General features: G+C 40.0%; 1 protein-coding gene and 1 long non-coding RNA gene across 13 annotated transcripts in view; both read right to left on the reverse strand.

Annotated features, from left to right (window-relative positions):
• NTRK2 (neurotrophic receptor tyrosine kinase 2) overlaps nucleotides 1-13177 on the reverse strand; it is a 349352-nt gene that overhangs the window by 316550 nt on the left and 19625 nt on the right. The window lies entirely within an intron of this gene.
• On the reverse strand, nucleotides 5642-13177 carry LOC108289189. The gene is made up of 3 exons (XR_001819045.2): nucleotides 13099-13177; nucleotides 12968-12969; nucleotides 5642-5656 (listed from the first exon to the last, which is right to left on the reverse strand). It is a non-coding gene; the product is annotated as an uncharacterized LOC108289189 (long non-coding RNA).

Below are 13177 nucleotides of genomic sequence, written 5' to 3' on the forward strand. Positions count from 1 at the left end.
GAGTCTTCCCTGAGATTCAATAAATGAGTGCTGAGAGAGACAGTCTCTGTCTTTCTCTGGGATCATAGCTGAAGGACAGCACAGGCCTGGGGCTTCCATGGGAAAATTTTCTGCTAAAGGAAATAGACTGTCCAAGAATAAAGTCATTCCACAGAAAGGAACAGAGCTAAAGAGACATAACCCTAAAAATACCACTTGAGCCTTTAGGTACATCTGTCTCTAAGGCTAGTTGTCACTAACCTAAGTTGATCTTAATTTCTGTCATTTGCTATCAATAAAGTCCCTAGTGATACAAGCAAATAGCTTTAAAACCACTATCATGGAATTTCCTATACTCTACCTTGTACTATAGTTAAGTACTTATCTATTCAGTTTTCTTTGATAACAATGTCTTTGAGATAGATCTGTTTATAACTCTTACTATGCATCACAGCACCTAGCTCAGTACCCAGTACAAGGTAGGTACTCAAAGGATGGATAGATGGATAGATGGACAGATGGAGAAACAGATGAACCACACTTGGAGTTACAAAGGCTCTAAAGAAATTATGCCAGGATGAATTCTCCCTTTTCTTTTTGGAAAAAATTTAAGATATATAACATATTCCAATTAAGACACTGAAAACAAATATGTAGCCCTGCTGCTAACAACGTGAGTTAAAATGAAAAAAATATTAAATGATGGAGAGGAACATACATTATCTATAGGTCCCCCACTGTGTGAAAGAAAATGAAGACAAGATGTATAGTAAGGGTTTGGGTACCTCTTTTTAGAAAATAAATTTTTAAAATAAAAATAAGTAGACTCTCTGAGAAGACAAAATTAAACCAAAGAGAAATAATTTTAAAAGCATCCACACAAACATTATCCCCTGTTACATAAAAAAGCAGCCTCCAAGATAGAAGGGCGACTTCTCAAAAAAATCTTTGCTGTCTCTGATACCCAGGGCCTGGCACACTTAATAGATATGCAGGAAGCCCTCATTCCCTTCTCTCCTCCCACCACACACAGAAGACGGAAACATATTAAGACTTGAAAGGAATGCTCAATTTTTAACATCAAATGTTTTAGAGTTATCATACTTTAAATACATTTTTGCAAGATTTTTCACCAATGTTTTCAATAGAGACCACAGTGACCTCACTCTTCTAAATGATCTCACAATAAGAACTGCATTCCAAAGAGCCCTGAGTGTTAATATTTTTTTCTCATGCAACTGACAGAAAAAAGGATTGATAATGTGGGCAAGTTTTCCTTTGGAGTCACAATCTGGACTTCCAGACAAGCCTGTCCACTCCTTCCAGCTGTGTGAGCGTGGGGTCTGTCACTGCCCTGAAGTCACTGAGAGTTCTTCCCCACTCTTTGCCTGCATCATCCTTGTATCCTCCATGCTCACGAGAAGAACCCAGAGCTCAGTGGGGATTCCACTGTGATCTGCACAAAGCGCTCATCTTTAACTTTTTGTTATTTACGGCCTTTATTTTCATTTTTCATCAGACGTTTAATTCATACACTCCCCAGTTTTAATCAATAGAATACAATGAACCAGCAAATAAAAATGGAAGGCATGGAGGAGAGAAAGGCAAGGGTAGAGATGCCAATGGATTGCACGAAACGATGTGGGCTACAAAAAAATGAAAAAAGATAATTTAATTTAAAAATAAAAATAAATAAAAAATAAAGAGATATGAACAGAGCCAGGAATTCAGTTTAGAAGTGCATACACTTGTTAGGGAAAAAAACGCACACGCATAAGCTTAATTCTATGCTTTCTAGTCACCAGTGCCCAAGAAAGAAGGAGATGAGGATAAATTTGGTCAATGGTAAGCTCACAGTATTCATGAGATGAAAATGAGCCAATTAAGCAAAGCACCATTATTCTGAAATCTAAGACCAGACAGGAGATTTTGCTGAAAACCATCAAAAGCACCATGAAAAGAGGTGATGAAAAACAGTCACTAGAGAATACTCTTCTACTGTGGGGGCAAGAATGCCCTGGAAAAATAAATAAATTTTTCTTCTTGTCAAGATGGAAAGACAAACAGAAGAGCTGGATTAAAAGTTCAGCAAGGGCTCCTCAAGTAGTAGATCCCAAGAATTCCCCTCAGAAGCTACTACGTGTAGTCATGTCCACGATATGGATACTAGCTACAAGCTGCTCAGGAAATCTATCCGCTAAGAAACTCTCCCTAGCCACCACTAAGCGAAGAATCAAATCAGGGGGTTAAAAAAGAAGCCAGTAAGGTGAATAGAGCAGGGAATTCACAGAGGGGAAATTTCAGTGATCAAGAAACATGAAAAGTTGCTCATCTCCTAAGAAATGTGAAATGCAAATTAAAATAACAATGACATACTATTCCTCTCTCACTAGATTGACAAAATGTTTAAAGTCTGACAATGTAAAACATTTCCATGGATGTGAGGACATTTCTCTGACATTTTTGGAGGAAGTGTATGTAAATTGTTATAACAACTTTGAAAAGCACTTGGCCTGTATCTTGGAAAATTATAAATGAGCACCCTTTGTGGCCCAGCAATTCCATTCCAGGTATTCACCCAAGAGAAATTCTCATACACAGATTCAAGAATAGTCATTGTAATATGATCAATAGAATATTACAATATTTGTTGTCATAGAGTCAAAAGCTGTAACAACCCAAGTGTCCATTCATAAAGAAATAGAAATTGTTTAAAATAAGGTGTGTTAAATATATATGTGTATATTAGATTAAATCAGATCTACATACTTGAGCAGAAAGACACTGCCATACTAAATGAGAAAGAAGATAAGCAAAATTGTATACTGATATGTACATGTAATATAAAACAATCTATGTGAACTTTTAAAAATACACACAAAAAAATACCACATAGCATTCACAGTCAAGTATATATGCAAAGTATAGAAAGATGATTCCAAGGAAGGTTGCCTTGGGAAAGGAGAATGGGTCTGGGTTTAAAGACACACACACACACACACACACACACACACACACACACACAAACTCTTTATACCATTTATGTTATTAAACTGCTAAACTATTTTATTATATGAGAAATGACTTGCAACAAAAAGATAAAAATATGAAACTATAATTCCTGAACGTAATTATATAAAGTTATTATATTATTATACTTTTTGGACTTTTAAAAATTTATGAAGAAAAGAAAGAGAAAGAGAGCAAGAAAGGGTGGGAGGGAGAGAGGGAAAGAGAGACAGAGACTGCAACAACCATACGAAGGAAATAACTGCAGGAAAGCCAGACCCCAGGGCTTCTCAGAGACTCAGTGGACAAACACACCTGGGCTCAAGTTCTTGGTTCTCCGGACCACCCAAACAGCAAACAGCTAACAGCTTTCTTTCCCTGCCCCACAGCCTCTGGGCAGAAACAGAAGACCAAGGTGCATGCTGCGCTGCCCTCTCCTGGTGACTTCCAACTGCCTCCGGGAGGATCTCCCTAGCCCCCGGCCTCTCCTGCTCTCTGCCTCAGGGTGACTGATCTCAAAGGCACAGGGTTAGGAAGGAGAGAGGAAGAGCCAGGTCAGGGCCACCGACAGGCAAGCTGCAGTCTCTCCCCCAGAAAACCACTCTCCACTGCCCCTGTTAAAGTGCAGTGACACTGTGGGCTCTTTACTGAGTTAAGCTCTGCTTAATAAAACACGTCTCCAAAAAGGGTGCCATTCTCCTAAGTGAGCAGTTGGAAGGCCCGGAATTGTGGCACACACCCCAACCAGAAACTTTCTCTCCACATCAACCTCAGTCTCCTCCAACCTAGGCCCATTGCTCTAGAAAGCTTAGGCCCAGGGGCTTCCAGGCACAGCCCCTCCACCCCCAGAGCCCATGTCCCCGCACTTGCCTTACAGGAATCTCTCATGAGGTCCATGGAGCTTTGGGCTTCTCAGAAAATTGAGCTTCCCTCCACCCCCAAGTAGACGTCACCTTCATGCTCTGTTAGGCAAGTCAGTGGCCCTTAAATAGTGACCAAGAGATATGGTGGATTCGGATTTTTGTTGTTGTTGTTAAATTTGGTACTCCTTAGGAATTTCTCTCACTTCCTCAGCCTTCTAGGCTCCCTGGCCCTCACCCTTTATTAGTAATCTGCCAGGAATCACTGGTGGCCTTCAACCATCCTGTTCTGCCCAGAATGTGCCTTCCTCCCTTAACAAGTCCATATGCAGGACTCTTGCTAGGACCTCATTTTATGAGGGCTGTTTTTGCTGTTGTTTTTTGCACATTTACTACATCTCAAGGCCATTAACTACTGCCCTAAAGATTGAATCTCATATGCTAGGGTGTTCTCAATGTACACTTCTAAATCTATCCCAGGGCTCTCCAAGACCGCTTGAGTGATTGGTAGGCAACACCAAAAATGCTTTTTCCAATCAGAATATTTGTATTCCATCAGTTGGCAAGCATTTTTAGCATTCATTGCACTTGTAAGTTTGCAATTAAGAATTAGAGCAATGGGAAGTACTCGTTGTACTCTCAATTTTTTTATTCTATTAATCTATCTGACTCCATAACTGAATTGCTAGCCCCTCAAATGTAAGGGTCTCACTCATCTCACTGACCTCTGTTTCCTAACACAGAGCTGATGCTCAAGGAATGTCTGCTGACTTAGGGCACTCAAAAAGGTACACTAACCTTCCACCTGGCGTTTATTATCATCTTAGGACATAGCTTCATTTCTCATGCAGAAAACAAGAAAACAAAGGAAAGACAATAACAGAGGGGGGTGGAAAGCTGATTTTGAACCCAAACTTTGCCCAATCCAAAAGCTAATTCAGATTAACAGAATACAACATATTCAAACCAGCTACTTATTTACTTATTTTTAAATTATAAAAACCAGTTGGCCACAGTGGCTCACATCTGTCATCCTAGCACTTTGAGAGGCTGAGGCAGGAGGACTGCTTGAGCCCAGGAGTTCGAGATCAGCTTGGGCAACAGGGCAACATAGTAAGACCCTGTCCACACAAAATTTAAAAATTAGCTGGGCATGGTAGAAGGTGCCTGTGGTCCCAGCTGCTTGCGGGACTGAGGTGGGAGGATCACTTGAGCCCATGAGGTCAAGGCTACAGTGACCATGATAGTGCCACTGTACTCCAGCCTGGGTGACAGAGCAATATCTTGTCTAAAATGATAATAATAATAATTGCCCTCAGCAGGTAAGCATTCGTTTGCCACAGAACCCCTATGTGTCAGGAATGTAAGACTAGAAATGGCCTCCAAGACTCTTCAGATCCAGTGATCCTGGATCTTGAAGGAGATGACGCTCTAAGGGGAGACAGTGGACATTGCCACAGGATATGATGAGCCAAAAAGAAAAAGTTCTAAGCAGAAGTGTATGCGCCTGCCCTGTGAAGGCGCAGTGGAAGGAACTACAAAATATAATTACAAATATATGTTTACTTATATATTTAAATAATTGGGCATGTCAGTAAAGGCTTAAAAGGTGAAAGGGCATTGAGCTCAAGCTTTGAAGTGATCAGAAAGTGGACAGATAAGAATTAGAAAAAACACACACACCTGTAATCCCAGCACTGTGGGAGGATGAGGTGGGCGGATCACGAGATCAGGAGTTCAAGACCAGCCTTACCAACATGGTGAAACCCCATCTCTACTAAAAATACAAACATTAGCCAGGCATGGTGCTACACACCTGTAATCCCAGATACACAGGAGGCTGAGGCAGGAGAATCACTTGAACCCAGGAGGTGGAGGTTGCAATGAATTGAGATTGCACCACTGCACTCCAGCCTGGGTGACAGAGCTAGACTCTGTCTCAAAAACAAAAATTAAAAAAAAGAATTAGAACATAAACAAAGTACATGCTATTTGTCATCCTGTTTTGTGTTGTCACCAAATCTTCCACAGTCTCAATTTGACATTTAGGACCTTTACTAAGACATTTTCCTGAGGGTAAAGAATTTCCTCTTCTTTGGCTTAACGAAAAGCTTATAGCTGGCTTTTTGGAAAATAAGAGAAAAGAGGTAATTTTAGAGAAAATTCACAGGAACATTTTTGAATTACAGATTCCTGAAAAGGGTCTTCATCACATTTCAAAAGATTTTACATTTGCTTTAACAAGTTATCAAATAATTCCTCTAGGTAATCTCTTCAAGCAATGAGGAGTAGTATCTACTGCATCTTTTCTTTATGTATATTAGCTTAACAGTGGTATTACTCAAAAGAAATATTCCCCTTTAGACTCTATTACCTGAACTGTACTTTGGCAACACATCAAAATGAAATTGAAGCAGCTGTGAATATTTCAGATGGTGACTCTTCACAATGGAATCGCTCCCTGCTACCTCAGCCTCCCTTCCTATAGATAGATCAATATATAGATACATAGATAGATAGATTTTTATCAAATTGAATCTATCTGTCTATCTATCTATCTATCTATCATCTATCTATATGTATCTATCATCTCTAGATAGATAGATGATAGGGAGATGATTGATTGATAGGTTAGATTTGATAAAAGAAGATAGAACTCAAGTGTCCAGGCTTACAGTCATGGCATTTCAACTCTGACAAGATTCTCTCTGCTCTAAGTTTTCTTTCATAGGTAACAGAAGAATCCTTTTCTTTAAAGCAAACAAACAAACAAAAAACTTCTCTTGGTCCCTTCAACAGCTAGGCAGTTTCAATTTCTCAGCAAAAATGCTGAGAAAGAGTTTTGAAAGTCAGTCCATTAGCAGGTGCAGGTGATGTGCAAGATTGAACCCTCAGCTGTGGCTCTATTCTTGAGAGAGCATGCCCCCCAACCGTGAGGACATGAATGAAAAGAATGCTAAATGAGCAAGCCCAAAATCTAAATGTGAAGAGCCTACCACTGCATGCTGTTCAGCAGTGGCATTTTCCGTTTTCAGCTTCTTTTTGGCCACGATCTTTGAAGTAGCACCAGTAACTCCCTCTCTGTGGAGTGCTAACTGTTGTTAAGCAGAAGGCTACCCAGAGACTGTCTCCTAACAAAACAATGGTACCAGGAGAGTTCCATGACCGTTCCCATTTTTCGGAAGAGGAAACTGGGGCCTTGCCATGCCAGGTCACTTCCCCTAAGTCACAAAGCTGCCAAAACAGGATTTGAACCCAGATGTACCTGCCTCTGAAGCCTGAGCCCATAGCCGCTGTACCACACTCTAGGACTGGGGACTTGTAAATCCAACACCTTCAATGATAAATAAGTTCTAGAGTTTCTGTGCAATGGACCTTTACAAATAATCATAGCCCAAACACAACAGTCAATGGAAAAGAACAAGGACACTTTTTAGGATGATGTCCTGTATGACATCTATATAGAGCAACAATAGGAGATAACCAAGAAATCTTCAGAGTCTTACACAATGCCGCTTATTAGAACAACCCAAATATTCTGGGAATTTAAGAATTTGAGTGCCTGGAAAATAATTGGTAGTGCAGGATGAGGGCTAAACATACTGTACTAGCTTCGCCTATTACTGGCTATATGACCTGAGGCAAGTCCCTATGCCTCAGTTTCCTTGTCTGCAAAATGCAGTAACAATAGTAACTGCCTCCTAGGGTTGTTGGGAAAATTAGAAAACCAGTATGCATATGAGAATTTCAATTAACGCTAATCATTATTTAAAATGAACAGACCCAGTTCAAGACCTGGCTGGCTTACTAACTAGCTGGTGAGCTTAATGTCACCCAGCCTCTAGTGCAGAAGGAAATTTGAATTGATAATATCTCAGTTCTCGTCAGTACATAAATTATAAGAAAAAAATCTTCAAAATATTATAAAGAAAAAAATTACACTCTATATTTCTCTCTGAGTGTTTATATAACATTTTTCTTATCTGTTTCTACCAATATGGTGATTTCCAACAGGGACCACCACAGTTTATGATGAGAAAATCATGAGAAAAAAAAAAAACTTAAGATTTTCTTTCTGCATAAAACATAAAATATATAGGTCTCTATAAGAAAACCATAAGTTTAATTTGACTTATTAGCATAGACTTGCATGCAAGTTTAAGACTGGATCTCAGCCTACAAGTAGCATGATGGGTAAATCTTAGCAATTGATGGTCAACCAAAAGAGGTCACAGTCAAAAAAGCATGTGGTCTAGAGCTGGTCTGCCAGGGTGCTTTATTTTTTAGAAAATTTTTATTAGCCACAAACATTTAAAATTGGAAATTTTCACATTTAAAAATTTTTGAATGTTCATATTGTCTTAAGAAAACAGCAAGTCCATGAAACTAAACTAGCATCTTTTCCTGGCAACCATCAGCTGTGCTGCTCCTGGTCATTTGACCCCTTTTCCAATTGATCCCATCCTGAGCAAGCTCCAATCTTGCACTGGCCCATGGAAAGATTTTATGACTTCTGATTTAATACTGGCTCATGAGACTTTAATGCTTCAACTAATCTCCTACATGAATAGGAGATGTGTAGAGGTTCCATTTATAGCAATCTCTAAAATGAACTTCATCAAATAAATGTTACCAAGAGAGTAGCACACTGAAACGGTGTGTAAAATGACACAGAAACAACCATTCAAAATTAACGTTGTCTTTAAGTTACTTTTACCTGTTCTGCAAATTTTGGAAACTTATTCTGTTGTTAAAAATGAACTAAAACTGGCACAGACATAGCCAAGGTAATTTGATAGTTGGTATAGTGGTAAACACAATTCCCAGGAGAAGCAAGCGGTGTTTTTTTTGTTTTTTTTTTTCTGACAACTTTCTTCCAACTAATTTAATTAATATCATTATATATTTTAAGTTACGTCTCAGATCTTTCATAGGTCACAGTAATCCACGACAGTCAGTAGGAAAACAATAACTAAACAGGTACCATGACACTGGTTTACCAGATTAAACCATGAAGAGTTCTGGGACAAAAATGACACTGAACTACTGTCCAAAAAAAGTGGCTTAAAAATTTATGTTTAAGCCACAGTTTTTATTTGGGGCAGGTGTACTATAACATCGGTCAATATGAAACCATCAGAAATACAAGTCAGCTCATTCAGTGACTTGGGGTGCCCTCTCCAGCTAATTCATCCTGGCAGGCTCACAAGGAAACCATCTCTCTCAGGGTTGGAGGCACCACGGGAGCCTAAGGGAGCTTTTCCTACAGCTGGGGAGGCCGTCTGGTCACACCTGCTCCTAAAGCTTCTAGGCCAAAACCTTCACTGCTGCTCTGTGGGGTGGAACTCTGGGATTTCAATCAAGCATTTGTCTAAGTTCTGGGGCAGTCACAGGGCTGCTTCCCCCAGGAAGGCTGCATCTCTGCTGGTACCTCTGCAGCTCATCTTCATACTCAGATAGGGTAGCTTCCACCTGAATGAGCACACAGACCAAGCTGCTTGGTCTTTGTAAAAGGATGTCAGCCCCCACCATCTGCTTGTTTGGTTTTCAAAGAGAACAGATCTGGCCTTAACAAGCAACAGAGACTAAAATTTTCCAGGCTCTGGTCAAAAGGGACAACCTTGAATCATCTGCAGTCCAGCTTCTATCAAAGCCTGGTTCAGCAAAGGGCATGTGAGGATGGGAGTGTAACATCCTGAGTTGTATCAGTGTCATAATTACAGCCCTGGGAGAGGAGATTAAATTCTTGGACCACTTTAGCCTCCTTGCAGAACTGATGTCCTTGTCACTTCCCCCAACTTTCACTGGCTTTCTCAAGAAGAAGAAAATGAAACCTACTTCTGGATTTTTCATAAAAGCTATGCATTACATCACTTATTGTTCCTGCAAAATAATTCCTTTTGGAATATAGTGCCAGACAAAGCTGTGTTCCTGTGGAATTAGCAGGCATTCTCCTTCCTAATAATGAGCTTCTCTTTTCACCGCCAGGAAGTTGGGGACAAATGCTGCACTCAGTTACAGCAACTATGCCAACCATTAGGGTTAGTTGGAGTTCTCATCTTTTTTAATTCCTTGCTCCCTCTGATTTTTGCCTTATTCATTTTATTGTATAAAATAATTATAATTAAAATACTGATGAAAAACTGATTGTGACATTTTTTAACATTCATTCCGTAAAGATTAAATGGTCTTTATGTACAATATGTTGACACTACAGAATTACCTTATTCTAGCTGTTTTCAAGAAATGGGTTAGTAAGTAATTTCATCTATAATTTTTTTTTTTAATTTCAGAGAGAATGTTCATAGAAAAGTAAAATCTTGAAACTTCAATCTAACATTCAAATTATCATGTTTTTTAAAAAATGTTTTTTCCTCTTTCCCCGTTATTTCGGGCCAATAAATTTCCCATTTATGACTCTTGAGGAAGAATCTCCAGTGATTCTACTGGACTGTAAGAATTCTAAAAAGCATTCAAGTCAGCACGAATCACAGCAGAATACAGTTTTGAAAGCTGTTGGCCTCCAGTCAGGACAAATCATTCCATATGAAGAGAATTTTTGGAACTAATACTTCTGCTCCAGCTTCAAGATATATCAAGCATGGCACAGAGAAAAATGAGCATCAGGCATAATGTCAAGAAAGGAGAGTGATTCCAGTGGTAAAATTTTAGGTTGTCTGTGAAGGTCTGTTTTGATATTGGCACAATTTTTCAGCCAACATTTACAGGCTATGGGAGTGAGAAAAAGGGAGTGTAGTTGAGGGACACTTCCCTTTTTATCTTCAGTGTTTCACTTCTCATGTTAACCTTCAGTCATTTTTACAGAAGGCTAGAGATTACTTTCTTTGGAGTTAAACTGTAAAGATGCCAGTGGAAAGAGACTCCAATCATAGTGGTTGTGTAAGGCTGGAATAAATAAGTAATTTTACAAAAAGAAAGCATGAATATCTCTAAAAGTCCTAAACAAATATCTTATTAAAAAAAAATCTTTGAATTCAAGGGCTATGTTATTGTTCAAAAATATGTACGTTTTTGAGGTACCTAGAACAGTCAGATTCATAGAGACAGAAACTAGAATGGTGGTTGCCAGGCACTAGAGGGAGGTAAGGTTATGGGAAGTTATTGTTGAAAGGGTACAGAGTTTCAATTATTCCAGATGTAAAGGGTTCTGGAAATGGATGGTGGTGATGGTTATAAAACATGTGAATGTACTTAGCCTCACTGAAGTATAAACTTAAAAATGGTTAAAACGCAAACTTTATGTCATGTGTGTTTCACTACAATTCCTTTTTTTTTTTTTAAGGATAAGATGTCTATGTTTTAAAGGTCTCACAATTAAAGAGTGAGAAAGAAAGTTAAAAGAGAAAATGAAGCACAAACTGACTGACAATCCCAGAGACCAGGAGAACTTTTAGTAAACAACCTGATAAATAAAATAGACCAGGACCATGGAAGAAACCAAAGTCACACAACAAAGACAATGACCTGAAAAACAGTCACAAAATCTGACTTGTGATCACCCAGCACACAAATGGTTAATGTCCTAATCAGCTAAGCTCACCAGGTCCTACTTGATGAGAGTAACATGCAGACAAGCCAAAGGGCATGCAAAGGTTGTCATAAGGGAACCAGCGCCATTTACATCTGTCCTCTTAGCCTCAGCACCTATTCAGTGTCATGCTCAAGACAGAGTCTTTTGCTTTTCATTCCTCCCAACCTCACAGAGTAGTTTCCTCTGAAATATAGTTGAAGATAGCTCCACACATGCACACACACAAGCTAACAGCAGAATGCAAACTGTGTCTCAGGCACTGTTATAAGCATTCTACATGCATCAGTTCATTTTAACCTCACAGTAATGCTTTTCTGTTTTTCTATTATTGCTCACTTTTCCAGATGGGAAAACTGAGACATGAAAGCTTTAGTTACTAGTCCAAAGTAGCAGTGGCAGACCACACTTCCTAGTAGAGCCCTTAACCCACCAAGTCATCCTGCCTAACAACAGGAATCACTCCCCTACACAAACTCCCAAAGAAAATGGAAAATTAATCTGTCAATCCATTATGCATGTCTACTGACATATTAGGTAATTTTTCCATTCAGAAAAAAAGGCATTGCGAGGAAAGGAACTTTCCAGGCACAGTTTTCACAATCTCAGGATCCTCCTAGAATCCCAGTTTAAAAAAGCAGTATTTAGCCACAATTACCTGATTCTTGAAACGTTACATTTAGACCCAGAACTTTCAGGGACAATAATAAAATCCACATGGAGAAGAGAGAAAGGGGAAAGCTGGTAGCTAATGATGTTTAACAATTATCATTGATCTATGCATTGCTTGTGATCTGCCTGTGTCCATGATAATATCACAGAACTTGTCTGGGAGGAATCCAGCATGCTCTGTCCTTATTGGAAACATGGACCCCCATACTTAAAGTCCCCTGAAGAGAGGGTGGGGCACTGATGTGTAGGAACCATCTAGAAAGCCTGGCCACCACACACACACACACACACACACACACACACTCCCAGGACGTACACCCTGTGCTTGTGCTGATCCAGAGCATCATCACCACAGCTCAAAACCAAAATGATGCAAAAGCCAGGTCCACAATGCAGAGTGTCAATCAGCCTGGTCCATGGTACCCTTAGCCCTGATCATTGGGCCCAGGTCCTTTGGAGTTCCTCACTCTGTTCTCTTTCGGCAAATGCCTCTATATGAGGCAAGGAGTCCACAGAGCCAACAGGATCTTCCTTCTTTGATCTCACTCTTCCTTCTTGTCTCTGTACCCAGATCCCAGAATTCCCTACTCAAAGACCCTGAGTCCACTCCTAGGGCTTGAGCAGGACTTTTTCCTTGGATCCACCTTCCTGAGGGTGCACCAAGCCATGGATATAAATACACCAGGCACAACAGTATGGGGGAATGTGGGAGGTCCAAGGTTGCTGTCTGTGATGGTGTTGACGGAGTTTGTAGGTCAGACTGTTCATACACCTGCACATGAGGTCCCTTGTAGTTTTTGGGAGAAAAAAGGGTAGGGACATCTGACTGGGAGCTCCATTTGTGCCCTTGAAACAGATCATATAAAAGATATAAATGGGCCCAGGTACGGTGGCGCACGCCTGTAATCCCAGAACTTTGGGAGGCTGAGGCAGGTGGATTACCTGAGCTTAGGAGTTTGAAACCAGCCTGGACAACACAGTGAAACCCCAACTCTACTAAAATACAAAAAATTAGCTGGGAGTGGCCACATGCGCCTGTAGTCCCAGCTACTTAGGAGGCTGAGGCAGGAGAATTGCTTGAACCCGGCAGGAGAAAGTTGCAGTGAGC

The sequence above is a fragment of the Cebus imitator genome, unplaced genomic scaffold, assembly GCF_001604975.1.
Source record: "Cebus imitator isolate Cc_AM_T3 unplaced genomic scaffold, Cebus_imitator-1.0 Scaffold394, whole genome shotgun sequence".
Lineage (NCBI taxonomy): Eukaryota > Metazoa > Chordata > Mammalia > Primates > Cebidae > Cebus > Cebus imitator.